Source organism: Belonocnema kinseyi, chromosome 8 (genome assembly GCF_010883055.1).
Source record: "Belonocnema kinseyi isolate 2016_QV_RU_SX_M_011 chromosome 8, B_treatae_v1, whole genome shotgun sequence".
Taxonomy (NCBI): domain Eukaryota; kingdom Metazoa; phylum Arthropoda; class Insecta; order Hymenoptera; family Cynipidae; genus Belonocnema; species Belonocnema kinseyi.
This window is the reverse complement of record NC_046664.1, coordinates 89,863,650-89,884,766: the sequence shown is the minus strand read 5'-3', so window position 1 is coordinate 89,884,766 and position 21,117 is coordinate 89,863,650. Positions and strand designations below refer to the sequence as shown.

At 32.1% G+C, this 21,117-nt stretch overlaps 1 protein-coding gene across 1 annotated transcript in view; it reads right to left on the bottom strand.

Annotated features, from left to right (window-relative positions):
- LOC117178871 (acyl-CoA Delta(11) desaturase) overlaps positions 1 to 20,852 on the bottom strand; it is a 67,034-nt gene extending 46,182 nt beyond the window's left edge. The window contains exon 1 of the mRNA XM_033370384.1: positions 20,635 to 20,852. The gene's annotated coding sequence lies outside the window, so the exon portion shown is untranslated. The remainder of the gene's footprint in view (positions 1 to 20,634) is intronic.
- Positions 20,853 to 21,117: the final 265 nt, after the last annotated feature.

The window sequence follows — 21,117 nt, the reverse complement described above, 5'->3', positions numbered from 1 at the left end:
TGTATCTGCTTCGGAGAGTATCCTTTATAGATGTCACATCCTGAATGCGGCTCTGTGGCACGCCCAGGTATGTATAAGTCTCTCCAGCGCAAAGATGTCGTAGGTCGCTTCTATCAACGAGCTCATGATCTTCAGGAATGCCATTAAGTTTTCCTCGCTTCAAATAAACCTTGGCGCATTTGTCTAACCCAAATTCCATTCCAATTTCCTTAGTATATCGTTCGACAATCCCCAGAGCTAGATGCAGTTGCTCTCTGTTTTTAGCATAGATCTTAAGATTGTCCATGTAAAATACATGAGTGACCTTGTACTTTCGATTTGCAGGTTTGCCGCACAAGTACCCGTCGGAATGGCGCAGTGCTAGAGATAGTGGCAATAATGTAAGGCAAAAGAGGAGTGGGCTTATGGTGTCGCCCTGAAAGATCCCTCTCTGAAATGTGACCTTGTTAGTTGTCACACGATTTTTGCCAGATGAGATAGTAAATCTGGTTTTCCAAAGCGGCATCAATCTCTCTATGCACCCAACTATTTGCGGATGAACCTTTAAGATTTCCAAAAGACAGATGATAAGTCTATGGGATGTCGAATCGAAAGCTTTCCGATAATCAATCCAGGCCATCGATAGGTCACGCTGGTTGAATGCTGCATCTTTGCAGACACATCGATCGATGAACAGGTTCTCCCGTCATCCGGCTACGCCTTTCTTTGAGCCTCGTTGTTCACACATTTCTTGCCACACAGGTTCAATTGCCCATATAATCCTATCATTTAGGATAGCTGTGAATATCTTATACAGTGTGTTCAGACAAGCGATTGTCCTGTAATTCATAAAAATTTGACTCAAAAGCTAAATTTATATCTTCAAGACATAGAAACATGCCTCCAAGACATAAATTGAAGCCTGGCTCCGCCTCAAAACTGAGACATGCTCAAATCGACCTTTTCTACTTCAGCATGTCTTGATTGTGGTCAATTCAAGTCGAACTCAAGTCGAAGCATTTTTATTCGGGGAGAGTGCTCAATTTGACACTTGTACCCTTTTGGAATTTCAAATTTTTGCGTTTTTGCCATTTTTCTATGACAAATGTTGGCGCTAATGCTCTATTGGAATGACATGTCTAAGCGCTAATCCCTTTTTCGTTTGCCAAATTTGGACGATTATGGCCTTTTGGAAATTCCAAACTTTAACGCTTATGAGATTTGGTTTGCCAAATGTTCGCGCTTATGCCCCTTTTCTGTGCCAAATCTTGGAAATTATGCCCTTTTGGAATTCCAAATTTGGCGCTTATACTATTTTACTGTGCAAAATGTTGGAGTAAAGACCAAAAAAATAAAATTTCTGTCCAGTAACCCTCTTTCGAAAGGACAAAAAATTTGGTAGCTTGTGTCCAACTACGAAAATTTTGAAGTCTAATAAAAGTACTTGAGCTCGACCACGGATGAATACTGGCAGTGGGTAAAGATTTTCCCTATCTTCAACCACCTTGACCCCACTCGTATCACATACTGAGCAAATTTCAGCCATGGTTCACCCATTGAACCTTTTCCATGCACACATACACAAAGTGTTGCATAACTTTTCCATCTTTTAATTAAAAAAAGAAGAAAAAAGTATTTTCAAACTATTACTTAGCTCGACTAAATCATGAAAAGATCAGGCGAAAAGGACAGACTGGGGCTGCGGGGCAGTGTTGTATAGTTCGGTTAATATATTAACTGCTCTGTATAAAGTTAATAAGGCGTGGAATTGATGCGTATTTCTTTTTTTTCGTTTCGAGTCCAACACTACTGCCTATCAGGTTTTCATATGTATTATTTATTGTAAGCAAAACTATTTAATAATTTAATTATTTCTAATGTAATATATTGAGATGGCGCTGCTATGCATATAGGGGCAGCGCGAGCGCAATAATTGTAACCACAGTATTTATATAAAAATAGAAACATCTTAGGATGGGTAAATTCTACGGTTTAATACGTTTGTATTTTATTCATTGTAAAAGTTTAACATTTAAAGATATGCAGCAAGCAATAAAAGTTCTTTTGCCGAATAAATGATGTATTTACTTTACCGACAAAGCATTTGTCAAGTATTTTATTGTTCGCTGCTGCCTGGTTTACCCTAATACTTTTTTTTAAATCACAAAACATGAATTTGGACCTACTTGTAAATGAAACTAGTCCATAATTTTCTACAAAACCATGTTTTAGGTCAAACAAATTAGAATCCAATGGAAAATGTTTCCGAAATTTAACACTTAGGCCTTTATTTCGGGAGAACCTTTAATTCTTTCATTCAAACTCGAACTACAAATGTTTCAATTTAAATATTGTTAATAATCGTGGTTTAAACCTAAATTAATAGATTTGAAATTTGTTCAATAAATATTTAATCGACACATGTTAATTAATCTGTGAATAAAAGAGTCAGATACATGAATATGCAGTTACATTCTGAAAAAGACTTACCCAGAAAGCTTAGTTGTCGAAACTTTATAGTTTATACGCATAAAACGACATTCCCGGTAAAGCGAGGTGCAAAGTGGCATGACTATTGAAGTCAGGTGACCTGAACCTCAGATCAATTAGATTCTTATTGTCATAAAAGTATAGGAGGGATATTAGCAAAGTGATCTTACGAAACTTGAGCCCATACGAATGGAGTTATGTATACAAACCATTTTTTTCTAAATATATTTTTCTCAAAAATTGTGAGGGATGTTGGGAGATTTTTTTAACGCGAAATGCTCCTTCAGGTGCTACAGATGATTATATTAATCCGACATTTGGAAGTTTTAAATTTGGACTTCAGATTCGAAATCTGTGTTTAATATCATGTTTTATTAATTTTAAAAAAGAAAACATGCGGGATTAGCAGTTTTCGTGGTGGTTGTGACATCAGTTAAATGGGCGTTCCATTTTTTTATATCTATACTAATGTATCAAAATTTATGGACAATTGTAGTGTTTTGATCAGCCAACAGCCATAAAACTAAGCATTTCTTCATTTAACTGTCGTATTACCACATCCAAATACAAAGCAATATTGGTAATTTATCATTTCACTTATGTAATCAATCCATATAACCTTTAGTAACAATTCGGATAGACGATCATTCAAAAATAGAATAAACTATATGCGCATGTGTCAAATGCGCAGTTTCATGTAACTGACGTCTTTATAATGGGGACCCATTCAAATTTCGCATGGCAAGTCGGCATGGTCAACCAATTTTAAATAAGTAATAAGTACTGAAAAATGTAAAAAAAAAGCGTTCTTATCAAAAGTTTACATGAGAAGCTTTTAAATAAAAACAAAATTAAATACATTAAAATGATTTTATGTTTTATGTTTGAAAGTAAACGAACATTTTGTAAACCTCTCTGGTTTGGGCCTTTTATTTTTAATTTCTTGACAATTTACTTCTTCCGTGTAGAATGTTTAAAATATTTATTTCCAATTTGAATTCTTTTTCTACATCCGCTCTTTTTTTGAACTTTGATTCACAACGAGGAACCGTATGATGAGCAACTGCGTCTGAATCACAAAGAAACTTATTTCATTCAAATACTTTACATATAAGACCTATGTAAAAAAATAATTTCTGTATAATTTTCAAGTCATTGCCTTTGTATCGGATCAAAAGGTGCATTTCAACTATTAATAGGTACAATGTCAATAGAAACAATGATCTGTCCTTAGGTTTACAAGACGCGAGACTTCGTGATTTCAGAATTCCTAAATGTGAATATAAATCTCATTAGAATTTAACATATCGCAGGAAGAGAATTATTTGTCCTACATGATTTTTGCCGGACTTGTATATACTGCGACAATTAAATAGGTGGGTATGAGTTTTCCGTGATGTATCTATTCGAATAAAATTAATGTGTGAATTAAATTAAGAGTTTCTGTATGTAGATTTCACTGGTTCAAAATGTCATATTTAAAAATTCAATTGTCGAGGAAATTTGTTGAATTTTCAGCATTACCAGTTAAACTTTTTTTAATACTTAAAAGATTTAATATTGTTCACTTTTTCAAATTGTCAAATTGAAAATATCCCTCTGTAGATATTTTAATTTCAAATGATTTTTAAATTTCTAATTTTGTACACATTACCCCCTAAATTCCTTCCGTTTGGTAAAAAAATATTTCCATACATTTTATTTTATTTTTGAAGAATATAGTTTAGACTTTATAGGTTCTACATAGGCCGTTTTAGTCATGAAAATTAATTTTCTTAATTTTAATATGCACAGGATTTCTTCAACAATACATTTTTAAAAAATACTCTCCATTATGAATAAATTCAAAATTTTTATAAAGAATGGCAGAACAATGTCTAAATTTAAAAACCCACAAAAAAATACTTTTTTTCATAGTTTAAAGATTTCTACAGTACTTTAAAATTTGTGTTTAGCCATAATTTATCTAAAAGGATGTAATCTAGTTAAATAATGTCGAGTTTATTGCAAGTATGCGTATTTTTAAGTTTCGGTAAATTTGCCTTACAGATCCCATTAAATTTGTGATTGATGAAAATAAAAACATGATATAAATAAGACAAATAAGTGTTCCTGGGGAAACAGGGTGAAATCTTATATGTTAAAGGCAATGACCGAAATCGGTCAATGCTCGAAAATGGCTGGTCACTGTCGACATTGCCCTCTCATTCCGGACAATGTCTATTATACCTTAATAGAAACATAAGTTCTGTTTTTTGGTCTTGCCATCAAATTGAATGAAAAGACAATGTCTATTTGAGAATGCAGTTTTACGCTACTTCGAACTTTGAACGGTCATTGTTAACATTGCCCAGCCATCCTCGGGCATTCTTGTCTAACAGGTCAGTCAGTACACGGAAAAAAGTAGACTGTAAGATGTACAATTTCGAACTGTAAAGCTGAGGTTTAAAGCGTTCCCACTGTGAAATGAGCAGTTTTCACAGTATTGAATGCCGTGTGAACCAGTAATCTGAAAGTATACTAGTCGAAATACCATTTGTAGCAGTACATAAAGCAGCTATTACAGTTTGACATTGTAGAGAGGAATAAAATTGGTACGCGCTGTTTAAATTACTGATTCACATTGTAATGTTTCACTTACAAGCTGGTAAACGTCGCCTTTTCCCATTGTGAATGAAAAATGGTGAATTATACAGTTTACAACTTGTAAGCTAGCCCTTTCATACTGCGATTGGTAGTGCGATACAAAGTAGATCGTGCAATTTTGCAGTGTAAAATTTTAACATCTCCTTTTTCGTACTATTTCAAGTGCTAACTGAGAGTGTTAAAAGGTACAGTGTGTACCGAGGAAATAAATGTTATACTGGGCAAGATTATAATATCTCCACTTTTAAACAGTGTTATTCGCTGAGCGAGATTTGCTTTATTTTTTTACAATATTAAGTTCATTTTTATAATTAATTATTAATTAGTCATTATTTTTCTAATTAAAACTAAAAGATGTATTGAGATTATGATAAACTTCATATCTGCCGTACTACACTATTAAAAATATGTTGAAAATTCAATCACTTTTCAACCTCTTTTTTGGATGAAATCTCGTTCATTCACAGAATTGAAATCAAATTCAATAAAATGTAGTTGAAAATTAATGAAGATGCGCATGCACCTATGCGTCATCATACTTCTCACGAATCCAGACCCCAACGTGACAATGTCCTACGACTCCTTCGTGTCGTGACATCCATAAAAATAACAAAGGACATAATATAATATTTAATAAAAGAAGCAGCTTTGAAGAAAAAAAAGTTACGTAGGAATAATATTATTCCAATGAGAAAGTTTCATTCATACTACCGATACTAACTGCTGTATGCTTTTTTGGGTTATGATTACAAAAACGAATATCGAAAAGTTGGTTTATGAGCGGACGTGAAATCCATAATGGTAATATAATTGCAAGGTAACTTATGTTTTTCTTCTTTAAAGCTGCTTATTTTTCTAAATATTATACAAGCACCCTATTAATCTCATGAATCTCGCGGCAGAAACGTACGACGTAATTCACGATTCCTTATCACAATCATTTTGGTACAGTTACTGAATTGCAAAGCACAGTATTTTTATGGAATCTTTATGGATTGTATTTAAGATTACTTAAAAATCTTGAATCAAACCTACACTGTAAAAAAAGGTTATGGAATTTTAGTACACTAAACATATGTAAAAAGTGGGCTCACGCGCAGCGGCGTGAAATTAGTATAGAATTGTCTAAAATTGTACAAAAGTGTAAAATTCTCAACTGAACTAAAATTTAATATGTGACATTAAATGAAACAACTGAAAGTGGAAAATTTCTCCAAAATACCAACTTAACCTCAAATACTTAAGTGATTAAGATCATATTAAGAATATATTTATAATTACGCAAGCTTATATGGCATAAAATTTATAATTTAAAATTAGTCACTCGCATTTATGCTTTCGCCGAAAGTGAGCTATAAAGTTTGCAAACAAAAATGTACGTTCGCTCATAACGCGCGAACAAACGAGAGAAAAAAAGCACTATCATGAAAATCACACAAATATGGAATATTATACGGACGAAACTAAAATCACTATAAAGTGGAGAAATTTTCTTTAGAAAATAGAAATTTATGCGCAGTCGGTAATTTTACCAGTCTGGGGAATTCTACCATGTACAGCGTGCAATTTTAAAACGTGTAATTTTAAAACGTGTTTTTTTACAGTGTATTCAATTCCCTGAAAAATTATACCTGCTTTGAAATTCACTAATTGTGTCAAATACAATTTTTTTCGCTATACTGAAATTTCAATTACATTTAGTTGAATTTTTCATTCACAAGTAGTTAAAATTACAATCACCGTAATTGTATAAAATTTCAACCACATGTGGTTGAAAATTTACCCAGATATTTCGAACAGTGAAGGAAAATCTTACGTAAGTTGCATTGTCCTTTTAGGTGGAAGTTAACATTTTCAGTTATGAGAAAATAGACCATAATCGTGAAGTCAGTTACGTAAGTTTTTCTTTAGTACGGGAGATATTAATTATTACGGCAGAGATCAATAAATAAACTTCAAGTGCTAACGAGGTAATATACAAGAGTACCAATTATTTTTCTCTAGACACGCAGGAAAAAAGAATCCATTCAAAAGACGACTCTGTGAATTGCGTATCTGTCATTTTCACATTCAGAAAGTTAAAACTGAATCGGTTTGCGACTACGTGAATCGGTCATTTTCTCAAGCAGCTTCGAATCTGCCATGTACTGCAATGATCATTTCAAGCAAGGTCACATTCAATCAATTTCCTTCTTTTTGAATGAGACCGACTTTTTTATATTAGACTGCCATATTTCACATGATTTTTTAAAATGATAAATTATCGAAATATTAAAAGAATCATGAGCAATTCTACAATATTCCTTTCGCTATTTCAGTTCTAGATGTTGTAAAGGATTTTGCGGCAGATAAGTTGGTCACAAAAATGATAACGACTAAAAGTCTTTAAAAAATCAATTAGCGGCAATCTGGAATTCTAGTGACAGGTACGCAATTTCAAAATCCCTCAAACCCCATTCAAAAGAAGTGAATGGATTTTTGTTTCCTAGACATAAAATTTAAAGCAGATCAATACTACCAAAATAATATTAATTTTAAAAATCCAATAATATGATATAATTCCAAAATGAATATTTGCAATCTCTTTAAATTCGAATTAGTTAAAAAGAACGGATTTGAAGGCAAATTAGTCAGTCACTGTCAATAACTATTTAACAGTGAGTGATTATTAGTGAAACTTCAGTTCGATTTCAATTTTAGGTCATGTCATTATACTAAAAATAAAATTTGTACATTATTTTGTCGAACTTTTTGGCTAATTCTAATTGATTTTTTTTGCATTATATGAAAAGTATTTCAAAATAAATAGGGAGGAAATCTGATGTTAAATCTAATTTTCCTGAAACTTTGCAGATATACCTAAAAAATACTTTCCTCACGATTAAAGTCGAGTTGCAACCTTGTCGGAGGTCGGGATCGTGTAAAATTTTAAGAAAACCACATTTTGTTGAATAAGTGCTTGTATAAAAATAATATCTCTGCAGATTGAAGAGTACATAGAATTATATTATCTAATGGAAAATCTAAATTTAGCATTAATTTTAAGATTGAGAACATGTTGATTTATGAATAAATGCAAATTTTGATAATAAATTTTTGGAAAAATCATAATACAGTAATAAAATATAAAATTATAATAAAATGCAAACTCGCATATGTCATTGAAATTAAGATTTAGAATTAAAATCTCGATTTGCGACTTATTATCGTAAATCTTTTTGTTAAAAGTGGTTGCCATTGTTTCAAATAATAAGTTTATAGTACTACGTTTGCAACATAATAAGATGTTGAGCAATTGTTCAAATTTAAAAAAGCATTTCATTATGTTTCCATTTGTTAAAAAAATTCCTAAAAAGTTGCAACTTTGGGTAAGGTATTTTCAGTAATGATGATTTTCTAACACAAAAAATTATACATAATAATAGTGATTATTAATAAAAATTATTTTAGATACACGTATATTTGTTACATATAAAAAATAGATATCACTTTTGCATGAAAAAGCATTCTTAAAAATTATTATTTTTTAATGAAAATAACCTGCACTTTTCGTAAGTTTATTAACAAAATTGCCTAACTTGATCATAATTAAGGTACCGGATTTCAGATTTGCAGAACTTCCTGTGCGCTTGGCTCGTCACGGCCCAATAGGCAGTAGATAGGGGATGACGCACTCAAAGAGTCAATCGAAGGAAAGAATCAATTTACAACGCAATAATCAACTTGCCATTTTTACATTCTCATCATTTATGATTGAGAAAGTATTAGAATTGACAGAAATTTGACATCACACTTTTTCAACGGATCTCCACGTTTCGAGATCCCCTGAATCCGAAAATCAGGTTTTCACGATGGCGTATGTCTGTCCGTCCGTAAACACGATAATTCTCGAAAAAAAGAACGAATCAAATCCATCTTTAGCACACTTTTTCTAGGTCCTAAAAGAAAGGATGAGTTCGTTAACCAGCCATTTTTGATAAAAATTCAAAAAGTGAGCGCATTTTGAAAATTTTTGATATCACTTTTTGCCGAATTTGAAAATTCTATGTACGGTATTTATAGTATTGAAAAGAACAAACGACTTATCCTTATGACTTTTTTCGATCAAAATAAAATTCTCAGAGTTATAGTGTTTTCAAAATTTTGTTAATCAACCGAAAATCAAAATTTGAAGCCGAAAAACGCACGATATGAAAAAAAGTCAAAAAAAGAAAAACATTTCTTTTTTAAATCCCTACAAGATTATCGTAAACAATTTTTGGATTTTCTTCAAAAATCGAAAATTCAAATTTTGATTGCACAAAAAATAATGGAAAATAAAAAATTCCATTTTGTGGACAAACTATGTAGGATACAAAAAAAGATGAATTAATAAAAATGGTTGTCCCAAAAAAGATCTACATTTTCTTTAAGAATCACTTCTTGATAAGACGCGTACTTTTTGTTTTATTCGTGAAAAATAACATTGAAAAAAGTAAAATAAAAAAAAATGTGTGGAAAAACGACGAAATTTACGAGAAAAAAAAACCTGTTTACAAATGTCTGTCGGAAATTGAGTGCGCAGCGCGAGTGCACGATGAGAATGTGTACCTCAAAGCCTACAGAGCTTTGAGAAACTTAATCTTTGACTATACTTAATTAAGTAGACAATTCAGAATATGAAGACGCATATAAATACTGTCATCTAAAAGAGATCTTTTTGATAAAGTTGTTTTCAAGCATTCCAAATGCAAAGAATAAATATCCGAGCGCGAAGCGCAAGATGCAACCGTCGCGCGCCCTAGGCGCGCTCAAACTCGCGAACGCAGTGAGCCGTGCGCGTAGCGCGCGATGAGACTGTGCCCGCGAGGCGGGCAGATTTTTCTGTTAATAATGGACGAATCGACTTGATTTTTGCGTAGAAACATTCCCTAGACTTGTGCGCTCGTCAAAGATAAAGTTGTTTCGTAAAATTCTTCATTTAACTTATTCTTAACAATGAATAAACTAAATGATAAAAGATTCAAATATTAATTTAAAAATTGGCCAAAATGAGCAATGTCGGCTTATTCTTGATACATTTGGGAGCATTCTATTACAAATTCCGATCATTCAGGCTGCGAGCGTCAAATTTCCATAAAAATGGGATTTTCGTAGTTTACGATTTTTTTTAAATATACGAATTAGTTTAAAAGAAATATAGTAGTAAAAGTCATAAAATGTATGATCTCTTATAAGAAGAGAGATATAAGAGCATAATATTGGTACCGCTTCATATTTTTTGTAAGGATTACCAAAATTCTGGGATATTCAACATAAAATCGAATAAAAATATATAATAGAGATGAGATGAAAATTTCAAAACCGGGGCATCAGAAATAATATTTTAAACAAAATTGCTAACAAGGCTATGAATAGTTTCATCGCTTCAATTCGACGAAATAACAACATACATTGTAATATACATAAATATGAGGCGGAAGGAATAACTTATCTTTATTAAAATCATTTTTTATATTTTCTTATAATCAGAACAATCATTCATTTGAACAATGTCTACTTTACTTATTAGAAAAGTGTTGGAATGTGGTAATGAGTATCAACTTGAGTGTGTTTTTATGTTTTTTGGATGCTTAAATCAAAATGGTCAAAACTGATAAAATTTAAGTAATTACGGGTAAAATTTTACAGATTACATTAGCGAAAAAGTTCCACCAAACACTGAAAAAATGGTTAGCTGGATTTCATCTTCCAATAAAATATAGCTTTGTCTCCTAGCTGTTTTAGCTAAATTTGCCATCTAGAAATTATCTGGGTACATCACCTAGATAATTTCTAGATTGTAAATTTAGCTATAACAGCTAGAAATCTGAGCGACCCAGCTATATTTTCTTGGAAGATGAAATCCAGCTGAACCACTTTTTTCAGTGAAAATTATTAGAAAATTATTAAATCGAATATTCGAGATATTCCCTGATTCAAAAGTTGTATCAAATATAAATATAAAAATGATGCTCAAAATAATTTAATTTTTTTGTGAATAAATAATGAAATTGTTCAAAAAATTGTTTAAACAAACACTGACTCGGATTTTGACATAAAACATTTAGTTTACAAGGCTTTTTATGACTTCTCTATGAGTAAAATTTGATTTAAATTTTTCATTTCTTGTGAGGCTCTTCACTTGGGGTGATCACTAGAGAGATTGAAAAGGAGTAGTGTTGAGAAACAAACGTGTTATTCAAATAAATAACACGGGAATTCTAGATCAATCTAAAATCCTATACCCCTTCCCCCTACACACACACCCACATTAAACCCTTCCTCGCCGAGTGCGTCACGCCTGCCCCGAAAGGGAAAATAGCTTAACGATATAATAATAATACCTGTTATATATTTTTCCCTATTGTATGCGGAATATCTCAGAATTTTAGCAATCCTTGAAAAAATGTTTAGGGATACAATAACATACGCTCTTATATCTCTCTGCTCCTGAGAAATCTTATTTTTTATCACTTTTACCAGCGTCAAATAATTTCTTTCCAATCAGACACCGAATAAGAGCTTTTCCCATTGTATTAGCTACAATTTTCATTCATAAGATACAGTTAAGCTCTTCTATAGCGCCGACTTTGGGGCTGACGGTGGGTGGGAACTGACTCATTCTAGCCCCCTCCGCTTTTGTTTGTTCACGCTTGAGTGTTCACTTGAGTGACAACCACAGATCCCACGCAGCACCTCTTAGACCTACCTGTGGCGCGGCGTCAATTCTCGGAAGGGATATAGAAGAGAGGGCTATTCAAGGGTTTCACTGTAATTCTCTAAAATTAATATGTATCTTTTGAGAAATCCAAACTACCAAAAACAAGGAATAAAATTAAATTATAAAACAGTTAAATATGAAAAAACATCTAAATTTATTTCGTCGATACCGAGGTTTACACTTAAAGATGTCTCTTGTAACTATATAATAAATGCAGTCTGAATCTAATTAGTTTTTGGCAGATGTTTTAATTTTTAAAGATTTTAACGTCCGAGCTTTTATATTTTTAAATTCATAAAAATTTCTGCATTTTTTGTGGGTCGTATGTCGCATGAAACTGTAAATTTCGAAGTCGATTTATATTTTAATACAAGTATTGTAATTTCACTTGAGTGGTCTTTCAAAAAACACGTGGTTCTTCAGGAGAGCGGGGGGGGGGGGGGGGGGGGGGGGGGGGGGGGGGGGGGTCAAAAGTTGGCAAAAATTGGGTCTCGTAATTTATGAAAGCTATTCTGTATTGTTATTTTGCACTAAATTTGTATTACAATTTTGGATTATATCTGTATTACCAACATTTGACAAAATCAAAAAACAAATTGGGACATTGATGTTTTTTACTGAATGTTAATTATCTTATATGCTCTCTTGCCAAATTAAAAATTATACAGGCAAATGACACTCCATTCAGTAGTCAAGCCATTGTAACCAAATGAAATAAGTCATGACCTATCAGAAATAGGCCGAAAAAATGAATTCATGCGATACAATTAATATGGAAAGGTACGAGAAATTGCGTCAGGGAATAATCTATCATTTTTGCCTGGTGTATTAAGATCTGCAGGCTCAAGCACAATGTAACCACGTAAAAAGCACCTCAGAACTACGTGCTTCGCGAATAGTTGCCAACAAGGACAAAAGGACCAACAAGGAGAAATAAAAGGAAGGGATGTAGGATAGTAGAAGAAGAGAGGACATAACAATAATAATAAAGAAGAGAAGGAGAAGAAACTTCAGTGAATAGACATTCTGGAAATGTGGTACCATCGAGTGCACGAACCAGCGGCAGCCCTGAGCTCAGCTGAGCTCTCTCGTCCAATCCACGGCGATCACGCGACTCGTACCATTTCAACCAAACTCGTTGAAAAGCGTGCGAGCTATTGCGAACCGCACGCATGTCATGTTTCTGCCTACAGCTATATCACCTGGGGCATTCCAGCATTTCGAGCAGCAGAAGCAAAAAAAAGAAATCCAAAAAAAGCATAGAAAGTTTTTTAAGCCGAGACTTCTGAGAAAGAAATTTTTGAAAGTTATTGGCATTTGATAACATTTTAGAAATTTTCAGGGAAGTATACGAACATCCAAGTTGATTTGTAACTTTTTTTAAAATTGAATTAATTACAAGCTGAATGTTACATTTTCAACTCTCAAAAAAGGATAAAGACAGTAATTTTTCTCGAAAAGGGGGAAAGATTAAGCTATAAATTTAACATGAAAATGAGCTTAGGCTGGAAATCCAGTAATGGAGACATAAAAAAGTACGACATGAAAAATTTGTCAAATAAACCATTTTTATACGTATAATTAAATATTTCTTTCAAGATTTGTCAAGTTGGAGCGCCTAAAATATTTCAGATTTCAAATATGTTTAATGTGTATTCATTCAGCGAACAAATATTATTAGCTAAAATTGTATTTTAATCCTAAATAGTTTAATTTGAAGTCGTTGAAAGAAGTATGAATTAAAAATTAAAATTAGGTCCATTTTGAAATTTTGACTTAAAATTGTTCAAGTTACAAATTTTACCTTTGTAGTTGATGATCTTAGAATATTCTAAATTTAATTATTTAACCTTGCAAGTTGTGATTAAAAATTGTTTACTTTCTAATACTTCTTTTTAAAATTGCTATATATTTTTTAACTTTTCTAATTTTATATTGAATAACAACTTCTGTTTTCGGTTTTCACATTTTTAACCAGTTTAAAAATGTATCCGCTTTACATTTTTTTCAAAAGCATGTGCTTTCTCATTGTATTTTCAAATATCATACGTTTAAAGAGAAAAGGGGAAGTTTTTTGGGAGCATGGAAAATAGGAATATCTAAAAAAAAGGGAAAATACAGGGAAATAGATACAAGACTGTTAACCCTGAAGTAGTTAAAAACTCTGGGGACGTTTAATGTCTTTATTTAAAAAAATTAAAACCTAAAGTACGAACGTTAAGGGGAGAGTCCCGTGTAGCGGGTAAAAAAATCGGTTTTTTTTTTGTTGCTCAACCGATATCTTGGTATCCTAGAAAAATTACAGTAAAAATCCTAGAGCTGAGCTGAGCTCCTTATATCTGAAACAGCGCACTGTCGGTCGGGCCTTAATCCAACCCAGACAAGGTCTAGCCTCGCGTAAGTAAAAAAAATCGCCGTCAATCAGCAATACCGAAAACATATGATTTTGGAAATAAATCAGCTCCACGAAGAAGAAAAGTGGCCTTAATGCATGCTCCCGGAATGGCCGAGAAACGATTGGAACCCGAAAGACAATTGTCACTATGTAAATATTTAAACACGTTTTTCTCGGTTTGACATTTTTCAAAATTGCCCGACTTATAGCTTAAAAAGTATTCGACGGATCTACTTGAACTTTCGTATAAAGATTGCTGAAATGTTCCATTTGTCGGTGAAGCACTCCAAATTGAAAAAAAATCAAGCAAACTTTTGAGTAAAAATCGGAATTTTTCAAATGGCCGCCATTTTAGTGAAATATTAATATTTCTCGAAATTTTTTTTATCACCGACTAACTAAGGATCTAAACTTTAAAAATCTTTTTCATTTGTTTATCTTAGACTCATGTGTGAGAATCTAGAAGTATGGAAAATTGACCTATCGAAATTGGACATGTCGAACATCTACCCTTATACATCAAAATATTATTGATGTATCAGGCTGAAATACATTTGTTTTATACTTCAAGAACACAACAAAAGTTTTGAAAAGATTCGTTATTATTTTCATCCTAAAAAAATCGCCGAAAATACCTTAATTTACAGGTTGTTACGAAGAATTGCACCCTTAACTTTCCCAACAAAATTTCAGAGGCACACGTTGATCGTGTAAAAATTAAGAGTTCTTGAAAACTGGGCTTATAGTCTCTTTAGAGCCAATTTCTAAAAAGAAAGAAGGTAAAAGGAATAAAAATAAAGAGTGGCACACCATAAAGGGGTAAGAGACAAAATAGCAACTTTACCATAGAGCATAAAAACATTCTCTAAAAACCAAATCCCAACATAAGGAAAGAGCAAAAGTCCACTTCCGAACTGAAATATTACTGAATTGAGGCTAAGAAAGTTTGACTGCGAAAATATCACAGTTTGACCGACGATTCTCCTTTTTTAAGCAGTTAAAAATTGTTAAATTTGCACACAATTTTTAATAAAGCCATATATTAGTATCAATAAACTTCGATACTAAATGAAACTGAACACACTGACAGAAATATTAACGCTGATTTAACCAGAAGATCGTAGGTTAACAAATTACGAGCACATTTGTAATATAATACGTGTACTTTAATTATAAAGAGTATGAGATGCACTTACTGAAATATGGTAAATACAACTTATTTATATTTGTTGCACAAAGATGTAATTGTTATTATATGAAATATGTAATTCTATTCAAAATTTTTCTAAGCGAGCTATTTCACATATTTTGTCATTTAGAAATTCCCTCTGTAGGTCTGGTTTACCCTAATCGCTTTGTTTTGTTTACAGCAGGCGTATCAGGATGGTCAAAAGTTTTGACCATCCGAATTGACTCAAAACAATCATCCTGTTGGCTGTATCTATACCAGAAATAAAATAGGGTGAATCTAGTCATAAATATACAGGACTCTCGCTTTTAGTCCCCCCGCTTTCGGCCTTCCTAGAACTGCTGGCTCATGCCATTTCTCAGGAGAGCAGGGAGAGAGCAGTTGCGACTGTCGCTTTGGAAGGGCCGCAGTGTGCGAGTATTCAATCGACTATAGTGCACAATATCATGAATTCAAATTAGAAACGGTTCAGGCGGCCCTGACTGTTTACGTTTTGATCCCCCCTAATTCAGAATACACACTGGACTAAAAGCAAGAGTTTGGTGTATTGTTGTAAGGGATAAGTCGTGTGTCCCGTACCCCCTCTTTGTACGCAACACCCTCAACTAGTATGGTAGAAAACGGAATTTCGAAAAACTCCTTTAACACAATGTGCATCTAATTTTTTTATAGAATTTTGCATGAAATAAACATACTTTCGGGAAAATGTCCCTTAATCCTTTTCGATCTGCCACCCTTTGAATAAGTCAACCTCCTACCTCACATGCTTTTACTTTCTGAATCTTTTCAATGAACTAGAGTATGCTTTTTGTTTTATAACCTTCAGAATCACTTAGCTGAATTAATTTGCATTTGAAAAATCTCAGATCGGCTTTCCTCGGATGATTAATCGTATAATGCCTTTGCATGGAGATTATTTTAAAATTCATTACTTAGCGAAAGGTGAGTGTGTATACACGCAAAAAAAACGTGATCATGGAAACGAATAATAGTTAATTTCATGACCGATAACGTACATCAATATTCATTACAAATCATGCTAAAACCTCTAACCTCATAAATTTTGTAAATGCATACTAAAATGACATAATTGCATTTTTCGCTTAAAGTTTCCGAGATATTCGCGTTTTTGTAGCTGTGGTTTGAAAGCGAGGTCAAGAATCATAATTTCCGGTTTTTAATATGTAATTGGAAATGGGATTAATTTGCTTTTGAAAAAAATTAGACTTTTAGATTGTTTTCTTCACAAACCATATATGATGCTATAAAAGAGACCATTCTGTCAATAATAAATAAAAAACTAATTTGCATTTGTTATTATGAAATATATTGTTAAAAATTCAGGATTTCTTTCATTTTTTTATGCTTTTAATTAAACTTTATTTAACTTCCAACAGGAAATGTATTTTTTTAAATTTACTGTTTGCTTTCAATTTTCTCAAAACGCTACTTCACTGATATATACGCACACAATTACATATTTTATCTTCGACAATTTTCTCTTATAAAAAGATTCATACAGTTTTGTATAATTGTAATTGCTCGATATTCATCAATTTACACTCATTTGAGGAGTTGATAAATACAAAATAGCTGGAAAATATAGAAACATTACAGTTTTCGATGCAATTGCACCCGAAGGTGAGCCGTAGGGAACCGAAGACTAACCAAAGGGTGAGTGAAACTATAATTTCATATTAACGAACATTAATCATAAACGACTTTACATTTTCCATGAAGCGTTTCCATACACGATTTAATAAACATGAACTTACGCATTTTTTCATCCGACGAAATATTAAAAATAAGTACAAAACTTTTTCAATTAGTGAATTTATACCGTTAACCGTAGGGCTTTTTTGCACTACTTAACCGTAGGGGGGGGGGGGGGATTCGACCCGATGATTTAAAAAATTCAAAAACGTGTTCCTAAAAACCTGAAGAAATTCATGATTCTTGTTTGAATCTTCTACTTAACGGTACAATTTTGGAATGTGTTTTTTAAATTATTGTTGACATAATTAACAAAATAAACAAATAAACTCGGAAAAAAATAGTTTTTTTTTTCAAAAATTCATAACTCAAAGACAAATGAACGAAATTGAACGGTTCAAAAACAAAATTAAAGGCGAAGAGTGTGTCTTTCAATGAAAAAATGTTGCAAGAAATTTTGACGGAAGTGAAACCCTTAATTTTCAACATGAACTCATGCATTATTTTAGGTGTGAATGTAGGAAGTTTTGATAGAATAATACACATTGTTCTATGCAAAAACCATTTATATAGTAACAAACAATTATTTTTTATTCAAATATTTACACAGAGGACCATGATTTTTTTATTCAAATAATATACAGTGAAATCGTATGGTAAATGCACTTGTTATAGTTCGTGGTCCTATTATCGTTCGAACTTGATTGAAATGTAATAAATAATGGTTTTTTATACTTTGACTTATAAGGAGTAATAAGTGCATTCACCTGACTCTCGCTGGTACAGAAAAAAAAGAAAAATACTAAATTTACGTCAAGGGTCATCTGTCGAAATACAAACGTAAACCGTATGGGGGGGGGGGGGTCGGCCCAAACTTCACTTTGGACCCCCCCCCCACACGGTTAAAGGGTTAAAAATTTTGAGGTAAATAGGCACGGTGGCAAAATTACGATTCTAGAATATTCATGCGCAAACTGAAGCTTTCGATTTTTTCAAAAATTTAAATAACTTCGTGAAAAGATTTACTTTGGCATAGAGAAGATAAATTACAAGCAAGATTGAATGTTGAATTTGTAAAAAATTATTTAACACATACTTCAGATGTTCAATGGCACGCGTATAATTAGAGATCATATCCATAGAAGACGGGAATCTTCACACATCAAAGCCAGTTTGACGGTTCAGTCAAGTTCGATTATTCAGGGTTAAGGCCGAGTGATTGTAAACCATTCAGAATATTCCACTTTCACAAATCAGGAAATCTTGAATTATCTTCTGACATGATAACGTATTATGCAATATTAATCTAAAAATTGTACTACATGTACTTATCAGTTCAGCAAGCTATATGGAATAAATAAAAAGCCAAAGATGAAGTTTCTACAAATAGAAATTTTACACATTTCTCAAGATATCGATAAAATTATGCCAATCGCGATCGTCGCCAATTACACGAATTTCTCCTTATCTGTGCGTAGCATGATTTTAATAACTGTTTCTGATCTTTACAGTTTTATATTTAAATGTATCATTCTTTTCCTTTCCTTAATAATGCACAATCGAATGACATTTTAATATAATTCAGGGTTGCGACAAAATCAATAATGCTAATGTAAAATAATGTTTGCTTCTAAATGTTATATTTCAATTGATACATAGTTTAGTATTTAATATCTGAAAATTATGTCAGACATTCACGCTCATTGGCAAAAACTGAACTGTTGACCATCATGAGATGGAAATGGAAATTTTCCCGGAAATAATTGATCGAGCAAATCGAACACTTGCCCGTAGCATAATATGGAAATAGAGTTTCTTTCTACTTTTCCTTACTTTAAAGATTTTTAGAATTTAAAATACTTGTCGGAATTGAATTATTACTGAAAGAAAAAAGTACTGTAATATGTAAGTAATTCTAATTATATTTTAGATTTTAATTATTGGGTTTTATTCCTTCTTAGCGGAAAGTTGAGACGTGTACGATCTAAAAGTGAGATTTTAATTAAGAATATATTTGAGGTATTATTCTAGATATTCTTATTTAGGGACTGCAGTAAATGATGCAGTGTTTGATGTTAAGACAGACGATGGGAGATTATTTACATATTGTTAAAATGAGGAACGTTCAAAATGTTAAGAGTGAATTTTTTCCCCGAAAAAATAAGCCATAATTTATAAAAATCCAACGATTTTTAGAAAGTTGGTAAGCAGAAACATTTAAAAAAAGTGAAATACAAAAAATATTCTTAACATAATAATTATTTGTAAGTTTTAATCTTTTTCATACAAAATGATATTTTTTCTTTTATAAGGCATGCTGTATAATATAATAATAATAATAATAAATAAATAATAATCTCTGAGAGATTGTACATTAAAATTCTCTACGAAATAATTAATAATATTAATGATTTTAGTAATTAATTAAATTAACATAATTCTATAATAATTAAAATTCTATTAAATCTAATTTTATCTAAAATAAGCTAGAAACAAATCATGGCTTATTTTTTCGGAGAAAACATTCTCGACGACTCTACTGTTTCCAATTTTGAAAGTGAATTTTTGTGTTGCTGAAATCGTTGAAACAATTTTTTTTAGAAAACATTTTTCAAACAAATAATTGTTTGGAGATTATTCACTTATTGTTAAAATTGGTAAGTTGGTTAGCAGAAAAATTGAGAAATAACTAAATTACAAAGAATATTTTTAAAATAATTATTTTTTGTAAGTTTTAATCTTTTTCATACAAAATAATGTTTTTTTTTATGAGGCATGACGGATAATATATTTTCAATTCTTGAAATCATCGAAACTTTTTTGCCAGAGGTCTGATTTGTGACACAACTACCTGAACTGAGTTTTGATACGATAATCATGCAAATAGAATTTTAGATAATATTTTAAAGAACCAGATATGTTAAATAAACATTTGCTGAGTCGCAGATTTGTCTTTGAAAAATGTGTTATAATTAAGAATGTGGTTATGTTCTCCGAAAAATACAGCCTTAAAATTGAAAACACTTAAAACTGCAATTTAAAAGATTCAATCCTTTCGAATCATTGCAATTAATTGAGACGATTCACTTGTAATTTCGCTTTAAGTCGAAATCATTAAAATATTTTTAACGAGTCCATTTATTATACAATCTAATAAAAGAGATTGGATCCAGACAAAAATTGATTCTCTCATTCTCCTGTCAATCTTAAATTTACGTTATTCAATCAAAAAGTATTTAAAACCCAGATCTCGATATTAGTAGATATAAGTTTTAAATCTAATAAAAGTAGGCAATAATGTTTACGAGTGCTCGTGAAATTTGATACTCTTGCACGCTTTGTACATGCAGAGGACGATAAAAGGACATTTCGTTCAATTCGTGTATACATATACGAGAGAATAGGCGAACAATAAAATTCGCATTTTCTAAGGTAGACATGATGGTGTGGGGCCGATCAATTTCACAAATCTCAACGTACCTGAGTACTTTATTTCCTGCCGCAAATTGTGATGTTCACTGCCAAGTGGCTTGAAATTTAGCTTTAAAAGCGAAGAGAGGAGTGCTAGTTTGAAACAATCACTTTCAGCTAAATAGGTTGGAAATTCACAAACAATTGCTTGTTAAGTGTCTATCAGTGAGTTTTCAACCGGAAGCTTATAACTCTTCTTACAACGACGACGACCAGCGACTGACTGACTGAGATGCCGGTAGCACGCGGTTAGGACTAAATAGGATTTCCTGGACCTCGTACACGTAGCGCCACCTGAGGCCACATCTACGATTTAGAAATTCCGTTAGCCAATTTCCGAACCCTCTTTTCAAAGCTTTTCATTTTCCTGGTAGTTTTTTATTTTTGAATATTAAAAATTGGAATCATCAATTCACAACGTTTTACATTCCCATTCCGTGTAGAAAATTATTGCGGCAGACTTGTGTCTATTCAGGATATTGTCTAGACTGT